Source organism: Uranotaenia lowii, chromosome 2, assembly GCF_029784155.1.
Source record: "Uranotaenia lowii strain MFRU-FL chromosome 2, ASM2978415v1, whole genome shotgun sequence".
Classification (NCBI taxonomy): Eukaryota; Metazoa; Arthropoda; class Insecta; order Diptera; family Culicidae; genus Uranotaenia; species Uranotaenia lowii.
In genome coordinates, this window is record NC_073692.1 from 41,491,320 (window position 1) to 41,505,023 (window position 13,704).

The following is a 13,704-nucleotide window of genomic DNA, read 5'->3' on the forward strand; positions in this document are numbered from 1 at the left end:
CCGTTGACGTACGAACGTCCGAAGAGCTGCTCCAGTTGATGTCTTCCAAGAAAAACATCTTCACAAACAATCCCAAAAAAACCGACCCTCATCGTCTTCTCCGTCGTCCCGCTCGTCGGTTGTGTCGTGGGGAGGATTTCTACTTTTCCCCGAGTGTTCTTGTCACTCACACACAAGTTGCTCCCAATCTCTCGACGGGTGAGCTCAAACATGCAAAACAAAAACGGTAAAGTTCAGTTCAAACCCAACCACCACCCACTCATTCATTCACCAAAACCCTCACCATTGGCTTAAAGCAGTGAAGAACAGCAAAGCAATTCAAATGGAAAAATCGTGCCCAACAATCGTTTGGATGGCGCTGGTGCTGAGCAGCTTTAATCCCGGAGCGGAATAATTGTGAGCTTAAAAAATTTTTTCCTGACAGAATGATGGTAACCTTACCAGGATGATAATTAAAAGGTGAATATTGTAGCTGGTATTTGCAACTCATTGGAAGGTTTGTCGGACAAGTTGGGAGTCAAAAGTAAGATTAGGGACTTTGCATTTATTAGAAGTTATACTAACCGGAAATGATATAGGAGAGAAATAAAACTTTGTTCTTAAAAAATGAGTCCACGGGAAAGAAATGTACCTATGAAAAAAGTCTAAGTAAAATAAAGTAAGTTAAAGAGAACATTTTTGTTGTTGTTCTGGAACGAACGGGTCACCATGAACCACCCTAAAAGACGAAATGACCCAGTAGCAACATGGCGATGCTGCGCGCATTAACGGCTGAGATGCGCGCCAAAATCATCGGCTTTTCCTCGGCCACGAAGAGGATTTTCCAAAGGGTCGAGCCCAAGTCAGTCCAAGGCTCGGTCTTTTTTTCAAGCCAACCACTATCAGAGACGGACCACGGTATTAAGTCGGAGGCCCGAGCGGCCAAGTCAGAGGCCAGCATGGCCATAGTCAGAGGCCCAGAGAGGCCAGTGTTTGAGTCAGAATAATTGTGTTAGATGTCCACCTAAATTGTAATTAGTTCTAAGTTGTAAAAATACAGTCAACTAAATTTATTGTAATGTTGTGTGAAAGAATGTGTACGGAATCATTTCATTGAAGAAAGGTCTGATGCTATCGATCCATGCCATCAGGGGCAATCCTGAACAGTTGTAAAAAAGGATAATTCTTAGATTAAATAAGATTACAATCGATTGGATGTTTACTTTAATGTGAAAACAGGCAGTGAAGGCAGATTTCTTTGTTGATTTGCTTTATTAAGTTGATTCACAATATTTTATTCAATTTGGATAAATTTCGGAAAAAAATGTAAACAATATAAGAAATTTATTCAAAAAAAAAAAATGCTAAATTTTGATATGTGAATCTCTTTTGTAAGCATGAAAGGAAATTGCTAAAATTTGCAGTCAAGCCACCTAGTTATCCAATGCGTACGTGTGAAAAAAATGGGTGACAATTTGTCAAGTGGGAAACTCATAGACACATTTTTTTCGGACAGGATCGAGATAAGCCCAGGGAAGTCCCAGTAAGAGACTCAAAAACAGCTGGAAATCAACAATTCGAAATAAAAAATTCTTGTGACCGTTGATTAAATAAAGTTAAGGAATGTGTAAGGTTATATCAAGCGCAATCCGAAATAAATTTTTCTGACTGGTTCGTCTGGCTGGCTAATAAACAGACCTAACTACATTTCTACAAGGTAAAAATTCTGCCCACTTGTAACATTTACAAAATACGGTGGTCAAATCGTACGCAAAATATTTGGACCGCTAGCGGGGAGATATTTTATAAAATTGCATAATGGACAATAAAATGAACTCTTTAGCGGGCACCAGGCAGGTTTTCAGTCAGAAACTTTTCGTTGACAGGTCTCACCTTGATGTTCCGGAGATAAACAATAAGAAAAAAATTGAAAAACTCGATGTCTAGTGCTTGAGGAAGCGCACGATCTGTGGATGCTGTAAATCCGTCAGTGTTTTATAGAGATTGCCACGGTCAAAAAACCTAAACTCTGAGCGCTTTGAGGCACCCCTAAATCAAGTCCAATTGAGCTGAAATTTTGCACAGGTCAGTTTTTAGGGCCAATCTGTAAGTTTAGATGTTTAACCCTTAAAAAATCACCAAGGAAAATCTGAAAAATCAAAATTAATGCCAAATCAAGATCTTTTGTTTTCTCGAGAAAAAATAGATTGGCCAAAAATCTACTTGCTCAGGCTTGTTTTTTTTTGTAACTTTTATCACTTTTGTCAATTATTGTAATTTACACATTTTTGCTACATTTGCCATGTTTTATATAAGATTACAACTCGACATTTCATTGTTTCTTAATTAATTTTAGGATCACCTTATTCAAAAATGACTGAATCATTAGCTGAAAGCTGAAAATTTCTATAATAAAGACATTTAAAAAAATGACTGAATCCTAATTGTGATGTTGCCAGCTTAATAGGGTGTATTATTTTTTTCTTTTATTCAAATTTTAGTCTTAAAAGTCTCCTTTTTGGTCAAAAAGAACGACAGAATTTTCGCAGATTTTTAAAATGGTACTTAGGTACCTGAGTTTGATTTGAAATTTTGTATGAAAAAACATAAAAATTGGCTCAGAGAATGTCACTGTCATTGGAATTTCATTTGCATTTTTTTAGAACAAAATTTTTAGAAAAACCAAAAGAGTTACATTTGCCGAACAAATTTTCACGTTTTAGAAAAATTTCAAATCAAAACCCAATTGCCTAATTCCCATTCTCAGAATCTTCAAAAATTTTGTCGTTCGTTTTGATCAAAAAGGAGACTTTTAAGACTAAAAGGTTTTAGACATTCGAAAAAAGTTTCAAAACGACCCACCCTACTAGAAAAATGACTACGAAGTTGGAATTAATTTTCCGTAAATAAACAACCCTTGGCATCTCTATCCTTACAAAGCTGTTTGGGTCAATATGACACGAAGCGCAGACTCAAAATATCTTAATGATCATCCCAATATACTGAAAACAGAGATTTTTTCTGAGACCAAGTATGTTCTATGAAAAGGATGATCAAATGAACGAAAAAGACAACAAATTTTAGTTTAAAAATCGGTTCATTGAGAAATGAGATACAGCGAAGCATAGCAAAACATTGTTTGCATTTTTTTTAAAGTACGATTTTATTCTTCCGGAAAATCTGAGACAGATGTCAAAATGTCATCGTACCCTCACATATTTATACATCGTAGGATAGATGTATGCATGAAACTTTCAAATATTAAAAAACACTTAAAAAACTTTCTTAAACCCTATGCTTTTCAAGGAAATTGATTAATTATCAAGGCGTAAATTAAAATTAAAATCTGTTCTGAGTTTACTGTGTGAATTCACATAAGAAATTAAGTGATGTGTTTCTCGTTTATTTCATCCATACATCCACAATGATACCAAAATTTTCATTTTTTTCGCCTTAATATATCATCGGAAAATATTTCCTGAGTTTTTTTTATACCGGAGAACGAATGGTCGGAATTTAACCAAATCTAATTTAACGCCATCAGCTATTTTTTTAGAAACTTCTGTTGAATTTACAAATCCTTCCTGTAAGCTACAAGAAATAATATTTATGATTTAAAATGACCAGAATTAGTAATTTTTAATCCAAGAAACAAATTTCCGTCAATCATAGTTGCTTTTTCGGTCTACTAAATGAGACTTAAATTCTATTGGTTCAAAATTTCTATATTTTAAATTCTGACAATTATTAGAAGACTTGCTGACCCGGTGTGCTTTGCTACACCTTTCAAAAACAAACGATATTTTCGGAAATTATTCAAATTTTTATTGTTTTATTGGCATTATTTTGTATCAGATTATAACATAATCAAAAATCAATCGCTATGAAATGAGAGCTGCAGCTGGAGTTTCGAATTGCAAAGCAAAGATGACTCCTAAAACTAATTTTCTGAATCTTGATCTATAAGTTATGATAAATTTAATCTGTTTCTTTAAGCTTCGCCCTGAGAAAGGAGGGTCTCAAATTAATCTTACGCAAACAATCTAACTTATAAAATATGGTTGTTTTTGCTTGATATGTCCGGAAGTTTATGCTAAAAACTGATGAGAGAGCCCCCTTGTCCTTCCCATAATCCCCTGTTGAATGGAGGTCGTTGTCTTTAATAATCATACGCATTTTTTCGAGCCCAAAAATCCTCTTATATCAAATATAGTTCCATTGGTTGATAAGTTTTTAAGCTTTTTCCTTTCTTCCCCTTTCTACACTGTAAAGCGTAAGGGTCTATTACAATCGTAGAAACATATCTCGTAACCAAGTACCTTTCCATGCCATATTTGTTTCCATTTACTGGCTTCGTTAGCATAAATTGAGAACCTATGCTAACAAAATTGTATGTACCCACTGAAAGGAGGATGGTGTGTCAGATAATCATAGAATCATACCAAAATGGTTTTCCATGTTAAATTTTGTCCATTTCTCGGATTTTGCAAAAAAAAAAAAATTAAATATAAGCTTGCCTCTTCCCTTTCTATATTCTCAATTCTATCCTTCTACTGCAAGAAAGGAATTGTTTCACATAGAAATATTTCTCATATTTATATACTATCCCATACCAAATTTGTTTTTTTGCGTAGTAAATTCTTAAGTTATGCATAAACTTGAAAGAAAGTACCATCCCCCCTTCCGTTCTCCCCATTGAATGGAGAACTTAATATTCATAAAAGTATTTTTCGTACTCAAATATTTTATGAATCCAAATTTGGTTTCATTTGTTCGATTAATTCTCGAATTATGCAAAAAACTTGTATGGAAGCCCCCCTTTCCCCATTTATATCTTTCCGCTGATGAAAAAAAGTTTGGCTCCAATTAATAATAGAGACATTTCTCGTATCCAAATACCCTCACATGCCAAATATGGTTCCATTTGCTCGATCAGCTTTCCAGTTATACTGAAAATTGAGGGGGCGACTCCTTTTCACCCACCTCTTTGAAGGAGTGAGGAAACCAAATATTCGTAGAAGCAATTCTCGTATCCAAATATCGTTCCATGCCAAATTTGGTTCCATTTGCTGTTGTAGTTCTAGAGTTATGCAGTAAAAATTGTATGAAACTCCCTCCCTCTTTTCTTTCTCCCTGCTGGAAGCAGGAAGGGGTCTCAAACAACCCTTAGAACATGTCTCGTTTCCAAAAACCCTTCCATCCCAAATTTGATCCGATTTGCATAATTGGTTTGCCAGTTGTTTAATAAAATACAAAAGAGGTCCCCTCCCCCCTTTATATCTTCCTACTGGAAAGAAGGAGGGTTCTCAAATAATCATAGAAATATTTGTCGTATCCAAATTCCCTTCCATGCCAAATTTGGTTCCATTTGATTTATTAGTTTTTGAGTTATGTAAAAAAATATGAAAGAGACCCCTCCCCCTTTCTACTGGAAAGGCGGGGGTCTATTGGAATCAGGAAGGGGTCTCAAATAATCATCAGAACATGTCTCGTTTCCAAAAAGCCTTCCATGCAAAATTTGATTCCATTTGCATAATTAGTTTGCCAGTTATTTAAAAAAAATTATAAAAGAGGTCCCCTCCCCCCTTTATATCTTTTTGACTGAAAAGAGGGAGGGATCTCAAATGATCAAAGAAATATTTTTCGTATCTAAATACCATCCCATGCCAAATTTTGTTCCATTTGCTTAATTAGTTTTTGAGTTATGTAAAAAATTATAAAAGAAGCCCCCTGCCTCCTTTATATCTATATATCTGAAAGTTTTGTAAAAAGTGTCATGATTGGTAGGAATCTGCTTCTGTGGTGAGAAAAACTTTGGTTTTCACTGACTTCGGAACTTATTTGATTTTTATGATGATTCTGTAATGATTTCAGTATCACAAAAATAACAATATCCAGTTTGTTTCGAAGCAGCGAAATCCACCAACCAAATTGCCTGTTTTTCTACCCAATTTCTTCTCAAACGGGAAATATTGGGTTTTAAATGAGTGGAAAATTGAAGAAAAACGGGGCAGTCACTTCAAATATTGATTAGACGAGGTAAAAAACTGACCGATAAATTTTTTTTCTTTTTTTTTCATAAGATAATCTTGATTTCTTTTTTAGATAGTTTTTTGATAAAATGAATGGTTTTGAAGATACACCAATTCATAATTGTTCGATTTCTAAAAGAACTTCGGATTTTGAAACTATTTATCTGAATTCGGGCATATTCACCCAAATTCGTAGTCTGAATTTTCAGTCCGACCGCAAAAATTTATATCTTCTTTCAAACTTCCTACTAGAAATCTTAATTCCAATTTAGAAATATATGTACCTTTCAAATTTTGATAACTCAATCTCTTATTATCTGAAATTTTTAATATTTTTAATGTTAAAAAAAGAATAAGATTACTAATAAAAGCGCAGAATGTATACTAGAATCATACAAAAACTTGGCCTATTTGTTTCGCCTTCTGTGCACATATCAACTAACTAAATAACATGTTAATCACTCAATTTAATTTTTTTGTTTCCCGTATATTTCCCCGGATGGTCTTAACACATTGCGAATCAAATACGAGATAACTCTTGCCGCTTGTATGCTACAATGAGAAGCATGACTCAAATGTTATGAACCTAATAACGAAACTTTATTCTACAAAATTGAGCATAACACTTCCAGTAGTTTGAAGAGATAAAATTTAATGAATTTCTTCTAGTGGCTGAGATATTGAATTTTGAAATTAGGTCTAAAACGGCGTAGATTTCTTCGCGGTATTTAATGTGTTAAGAATTCACCACTTTCAAAGGTTTAAAGTTGAGCTCAATTTAAAAAATAATAATTTAGGAACTGAATAAGATCCTCGAGGTTTTTCTGTTTGTCGGCAGCCGTAAACTCATTTCAAAACAGCTGAATAAAGTCCCAATACAAAAAAAATCATTATTCAGCTTACTTTAAAACAATCTTCGATCATAACACCTTTCTAAAATTTTGCTTTTCTGAGAAAAAGTTATCAAAGTTCCCCCAGTCTACGGTCTTACAGAAACAATTTTATGAATTACAGATGTTTTCTTATCGGGCTATACAATGTAAGGTTTTTTTTTTGGTTTTTAAGCCAAGGATGATCCAAAAAATTCAAACTAAAGCACAATAAAGAAAAATTGGATGGAAAAATACTCGTTACATACCAGGGTTGAAAACTGACGAAAATGTTATCAGCTGATTTCAATTATTACGTGCTGCAACTTGAAATTTTTTTCATTGGTACACTGTTGGCTATTAATTCCACCACACTTTCCACCTAGAATAAAACTCTTATATCACAAACAGGATTTCAGGAAAATTCACCGATTCTTTTCGCCCGGGCCGACTTGCTCAACTTGGCCCGAAATGTTGTGAAAATAAAATATCTTCGCACGTCCACCGGAGAGGTACCGGAAATCGTCGAACAAACCCCGCTGCTGCTCCAAAAATCCTCTGGGAAACTATCCAAGAAAAAGGGCAAAACACTAACATACACACGGTTTCTCGTGTCAAAAGTTACATCACGCTTTTTCCGTTTTTGCTCACTTCCTCCCTATACTTGAGTGTTGCTGCTGCTGCAGTAGGTAGCAGAAGTTTGTAGCGAAATGTGCCAGCAGAACACAGTGGCACTTTACACAGCAGCAGAGATACACACAAAATCATACACTTACACACAGTCAGCCGCCCGGATTTCCCGGTAATCCTTTGACGATGGACGGTCGCCGAAAAAAATTTCAACTTTCCAGTGAACTCCGGTCCGGTCGAAAAATAGTTAGGAAGGACGTGACTCTTCGCCGCCGTAGACTTGTGAGTGATGGGTTCCAACTATGCGACGAGCGAAGAAACTCCCGGCTTTCAAATGGCCTATAAATTACCGCTTCCACTCCACCAAAAACAGTCGTCCCAAGCCCAATGGGGGAAACCACCCAATATGAATGGGGATCCGAAGGTTCAAAACCCTTTGAACAATCAGAAACACCACCAATCGTCGTCGCAGGATATAAAAAAACACTATGAATCCACACCGAGATAGAGAGACAGACACTGAGAAAATTACCCGAACCACGATTCCGCGAAGCAACAACCGGACAGGACCAAGCAAATCCGCAACGGACAAAACCTTCTGCTCGACTGATGGAGCCCGATTCGGATTGCATGACGGAAAGCTTCGCAACTTCGCAACCCAACCAATTTCGGGAAACCGGGTTGGACGTTCGGAGAAAACAATCGGATTCGTTTGCCGTTGTTCGAAAACACAACACAACGAGAGAACTGTTTGTCTGTGTTTGTTGGAAAACCACGTTTGTGGTGGTCTTATGCACACAGAGACAGAAGAGAAAGGATACATATCCTGTGGTTCTGTTAGCGGAAAGCGGAAAAGCTACGCAACGGCACCACTTGTTGGGTAGCGAGCGGCGGAGCAGGGAAAGAAAAATGGCGCATGCGCCTCCAAATCTCTTTACATGTGTTGACAGTATTAGGACACCACCCGACAAACCTACATATTCTATCGCGGGTGAGAGAGCCTTGCTGATGTCGTCATCATATTTTTCGCTGCTGCTCTCAGTTCTTTGGTGTCTTTGGATTTGTGGAAGGAAGTGTAATATCGCGGAAGGAACTTGCTAAACGCCGCAGCCGACGTCTTCTAGTGGAATGACAATAACAGTTTTTTTTCGCTTTCGTACCTACTCAGCAGTGTCACATTGTATCTGGTGAAGTCTAGCTGATATGGTAGTTGTATGTTTGTGTCGGTGAAAGGGTGAAATGGTGCATAGACATTTGTTGGACTCGGTTGCCAGTTTTTTTTAGTTCGATACCCATGGACATCAGTAACCTTTCTCCAAAGATTTTAATTTTAACTGTACATTTCAGGCTGGCGAACGGTAGACAATGTGCAACTGGAGATCCCATAAACCCAACCTTCGGGTAGTGGTCATATCACCTGTTGTCTTACAACTCCGATTCTCTACCTCCCCGTAGTGCTACCCCAGCGGAGCAACCTTAGCGGAGTTCGGATACCCAACCCCGGTGGATGCTTTGGTCGTATGCAGACTGAGAGAGGGGGCTACGTACGCGTCTGTTTTCCAAGTCAGGGGCGGCGCGCGGAGTTCAACAACGTCCTGGTGGTGTTCGGGACGCAAAACAGCAGCACCACGAAGGTCCTCCTGCGAGATAGTGGCAACGAAGCAACGAACAACGAACAACAAATTTCGGATGGAAATCGGCAAAGACCTACGCGACGAATAGGGACTGCCGATTGGAAACTTGGAATGGAACATGGAACTGCCGATATCTAAATTTCGTGGGCAGTACCCACGTGCTCTCCAACGAATTGAAGAGCCGCAAATTCTTCCTTGTAGTGCTGCAGGAGGTATGCTGGAAGGGCTCCACGGTACGAACGTACCCAGATGGTCGTACCATCTACCAGAGCTGCGGCAACACACACGAACTTGGATCAGCTTTAACACGTTCGTCGCCATGTGACGCTCTATTACTCATGTTAGCCGCTCAGTTTACCCAAAAGTTGCAAAGCTGGAAGCTCTCCTTCTTTATTTTGTCGCTCCAAGAATTTCTTTGGACTAGTAAAACTACCAAAATGAGCGTAGCGACGAACGTGTTAATAGTGATGGAGAAGATGACGAAGCGCACGATCGGGTGGTGGCCGATCAACCCACGAATGTGCCGGTTGAGAATCAAGGGCCGGTTCTTCAACATCATCATCAACGTGCACAGCCCTCACCTCGAAAGTACCGATGACGACAAAGACGAAAACATGTCCAAAACATGATATCAAGTTCGTCATCGGGGATTTAAACGCTCAGGTCGGCCAGGATGAGGAGTTCAAACCGACAATTGGAAGGTTCAGCGCGCATCAGCTGACCAACGAAAATGGCCTGAGACTCATAGCCGCCTCTAAAAAGAATGGTCGTAAGTAGTACCTTTATCCAGCACCGACTCCCACACAAGTACATCGTACCAAACGCAATCACAGATCGACCACGTTTTGATAGACAGCCGGCACTTCTCGGACATCATCGACGTCAGATTCTGTCGAGGCGCCAACATCAAGTCATACCATTATCTGAGGTCGTGGTAGACTACGCGCTATCGCTCGAAGTAGCGCTGCCGGCAGAGGACGAGCTTGATGAAGGCCCTCTCGAGGACTGTTGGGATACCATCAAGGCAGCCATCAACAGTGCTGCGGGAACGTCATTGGTCATGTGGAACGAACTCGACGGAACGACTGGTTTGACGAGGAGTGTAGGAGGGTGATGGACGAAGAGAAGGCCGCGCGGGCGGCATGAGTGCAAAGAAGCACCCGTCGAAATGTGGAAAATCACCGACAGCGGAAGAGGCAGTGAGTCCGAATTTTCCAGGAGAAAAAGTACCGCCTGAAGTAGGAGGAGCTCGAGGAGCTGGAGCAGCTGAATCGTTCCCAAGAAACACGAAAATTCTATCAGAAACTCAACGCATCCCGCAAAGGCTTCGTGCCACAAGCCGAAATGTGTCGTGATAAGTACGGAGGCATCCTGACAAAAAATCGTGAGGTGATCAAATGGTGGAAGCAGCACTTCGATGAATACCTGAACGGCGCACATGCAGAAGATCAAGACGGTGGGGGTAGGTACATCGCCGGCGTAGTCGACGACGTAGAGGGGCCACTTCCAACGATAAGTGAAGTTAAGGAAGCCATTCGCTAGCTGAATAGCAACAAGTCGGCTGGGAAGGATGGCATCGCAGCTGAACTCATTAAAATGGGCCTGGAAAAGCTGGCCGATTGCCTACACCAGTTCATAGTTCAGATCTGGGACACAGACCAGCTACCGGAGCAGTGGAAGGAGCGAGTAATATGCCCCATTTACAAGAAAGGCGACAAATTGGACTGTGAAAACTACCAAGTATTACTGTCCTAAATGCCGCCTACAAAGTTTGTCCCGGATCCTACTCCGCCGCCTAACGCCACAAGCAAACATATTCGTGGGAAGTCATCAGGCCGGCTTCATGGAAGGACGGTCAACGACGGACCAGATATTCACATTACGGCAAATCCTCCAAAAATGCCGTGATCACCAAGTCTCTACGCACAATCTATTCATCGACTGCAAAGCCGCATACGACACGATCGACCGTAACGAGCTATGGAAAATCTAAACGAGAACGGTTTTTCCGGGAAGCTGATCAGACTGATCAAGGCGACGATGGATGGAACGCAGTGCTGTGTGCGGATTTCGGGTGAATTGTCGAGTTCATTCGAATCGCGCAGGGGGCTTCGACAAGGTGATGGTCTATCCTGCATGATGTTCAACGTGGCGCTAGAAGGTGTTATTCGACGAGCGATTGGCGAAATGCGGGGCACGATTTTCAACAGATCCAGTCAACTTATCTGCTGCATCTGCAGTAATAACAAGGTCACGACAGACGGCGACGAGCTGGAGATAGCCGAAGACTTTGTCTATCTACTATGGACAGTGGTCGAGAAGACTTAGCCCTCGCACGAAGTGTAAACTGTATATGACGCTCATTAGATCGGTTGTCCTCTACGGGCACGAGACATGGATATTGCTCGAGGAGGACCTGCGTACACTCGGAGTATTCGAGCGACGTGTGTTAAGAACCATCTTTGGCGGTGTGTAGGAGAACGGAGTGTGGAGGCGAAGGATTAACCCCGAGCTCGCGCGACTCTACGGCGAATCCAGTATCCAGAAGGTGGTTAAGGCTAGCCGGATACGCTGGGCAGGACATGTTGCGAGAATGCCGAGTCCTTCAAAAGAGGTGCCCGCTACGAATCCGGTAGGAACGCGACGAGCAGGGGCGCACAGAGCGAGGTGATTAGACCAAGTGGAGCGTGATCTGGTGAATGTGGGATGTCCGAGAAATTGTAGAACTGTTGTCATGGACCGAGTGAATTTTAGGAATTATATTTGTCAAGTTGACGTGAGAAGGAATATGTACTACGAAAATAAAAATAAAAGGTTGTTAGCCTTAGGTTCCTATCCCGCCATGGAGCTGCCATCTTGGAGTTAGCTGGCGGGAGCCGCTTTTTATAAATTCAGCCGTTCATTTAGAGACCTACGCTGTTTGAGTCTTCCATGACCTGGAGAACCGACGTTCGGTTGTTGTTGCACGCCGCCCCTGACCTTATTTTGCCGGATGCAGCGCCACCTGACGAGCACTCTCTATACACAGTTGCTCAGATGTTGCAAACTTGAACTTCGATTTCGTCTGCTGCAAATTTGCAACAAAACACCCGTTGAGGGAATTTTTTTTTCCACGTTATCCGATGAGCAGTGGACGATGTTTTGTGCGCCCTGCTTAGACGATTATAGGAAGAGCAGTACAATGAGCGAGAATTGTAGTCTCTGAAGAAATCGGTATTGCACAGTCCGGGGCAGAGCAATGATCGTCATATTCCTTTTTATGAAGTTCTCTTCCGAAGTAGAAGTTCATGCGCTTCAAGTTTTCATATAGACGTTCGCCTCGAGGACAATCCATCTATTTTTCAAAATTGACATAATCAATTTTAGTGTTTTTTTCGTGCATTTTTTGAAGATACTATTACGATGACCCAAAAGATTAACTTCGCAATCCACTACTATAAGCTCTCTTTTGTGTATTGAGGCGTTTGAACGGCCAATCTAGCGTTGTTGATCAGACTATCGAATGTCTGGTATTGTGCTTTGATTTCTGCAGCAAACTTCCGAATTTAATCGAACGAAGCTAGGTTCAACTCCATCGGAATGAACATTCCTTCTTTAGTTTCCTTACGGTTTTCTTGTATGATGTTTTGAATACGCATAGAATTTTTTCTACCATAACATGTATTCGGTCTGTCCCGCTTCTTATGACTCAACCTTTATTATTTTCAAATCTAGAACACAAAACTCTTTCCAATCAGTACAATGTATGAAAATTTATAGAAAAGTTTGGCACCGCTTCCACAATCCTCGGTGGACCATAACAAAAATTGTTCTTCAAACAAAACCTACCCAAAAAAAGTTCGGAAATGTCATCTTCCCGGTTTCGGAAGCTGCTCAGCACACACTCACGGAAGGCAATCTTCCTGCTCGTCGAAACACCTTTTGGGAATTTTATTACCTCCCAGCTCCGATGCTCCAAACGGTTCCACACTTTTTTTTATCATGGTAAATTAGGGTACAACACGGTGAGGAAATGGATTGAGAGTTCAAAAAAAGATACCACAATCATGCGAAGGTGTAGCAGACGTCACCACACGGCACACGAAATTATATCTGTATGTTGAAGTATCGCTCGCTAAGAAGGTATGCAACTGGGTTTTTGCTCCTCTTTCTTTAAACAGGCTGGTGCGAAAGTTCCGAATGAAAATTGCAATCGAAGCTGTTTTTCTGTTTCTTTTTAAGGGGTATGAAGAAACTCAGGAAGGAATAACATTAAAATTTCTAAGGGGAGACAAGTGATATGTTGTTCGTTGTGATTATATTTTGATTGCGAAAAGTATTAATTAGTTTCTTGTACATTTTACCAATGAAACATGGTCTTCTTTTAGCTGAACTTCGTTAAAGAAATTTTTGACGGTCGTAATTTAAAAAAAGTAGACGCCCAAAAAACTCACTCAATGTTGTTAAATAATCTAGAGTAACAATTTTTAGAGCTGGTATATCGAAGATGTTTTCCAAGATGTTATCGAAGAGTTTTTTTTCTACCCACCCTAAGGCGGAAACTGACCGACAGTAGTTTCC

At 40.1% G+C, this 13,704-nt stretch overlaps 1 pseudogene; it reads right to left on the bottom strand.

Moving 5' to 3' along the window:
• Positions 1-12,124: 12,124 nt before the first annotated feature.
• LOC129741307 (uncharacterized) lies at positions 12,125-12,782 on the bottom strand (annotated as a pseudogene).
• Between the last annotated feature and the right edge of the window lie 922 nt (positions 12,783-13,704).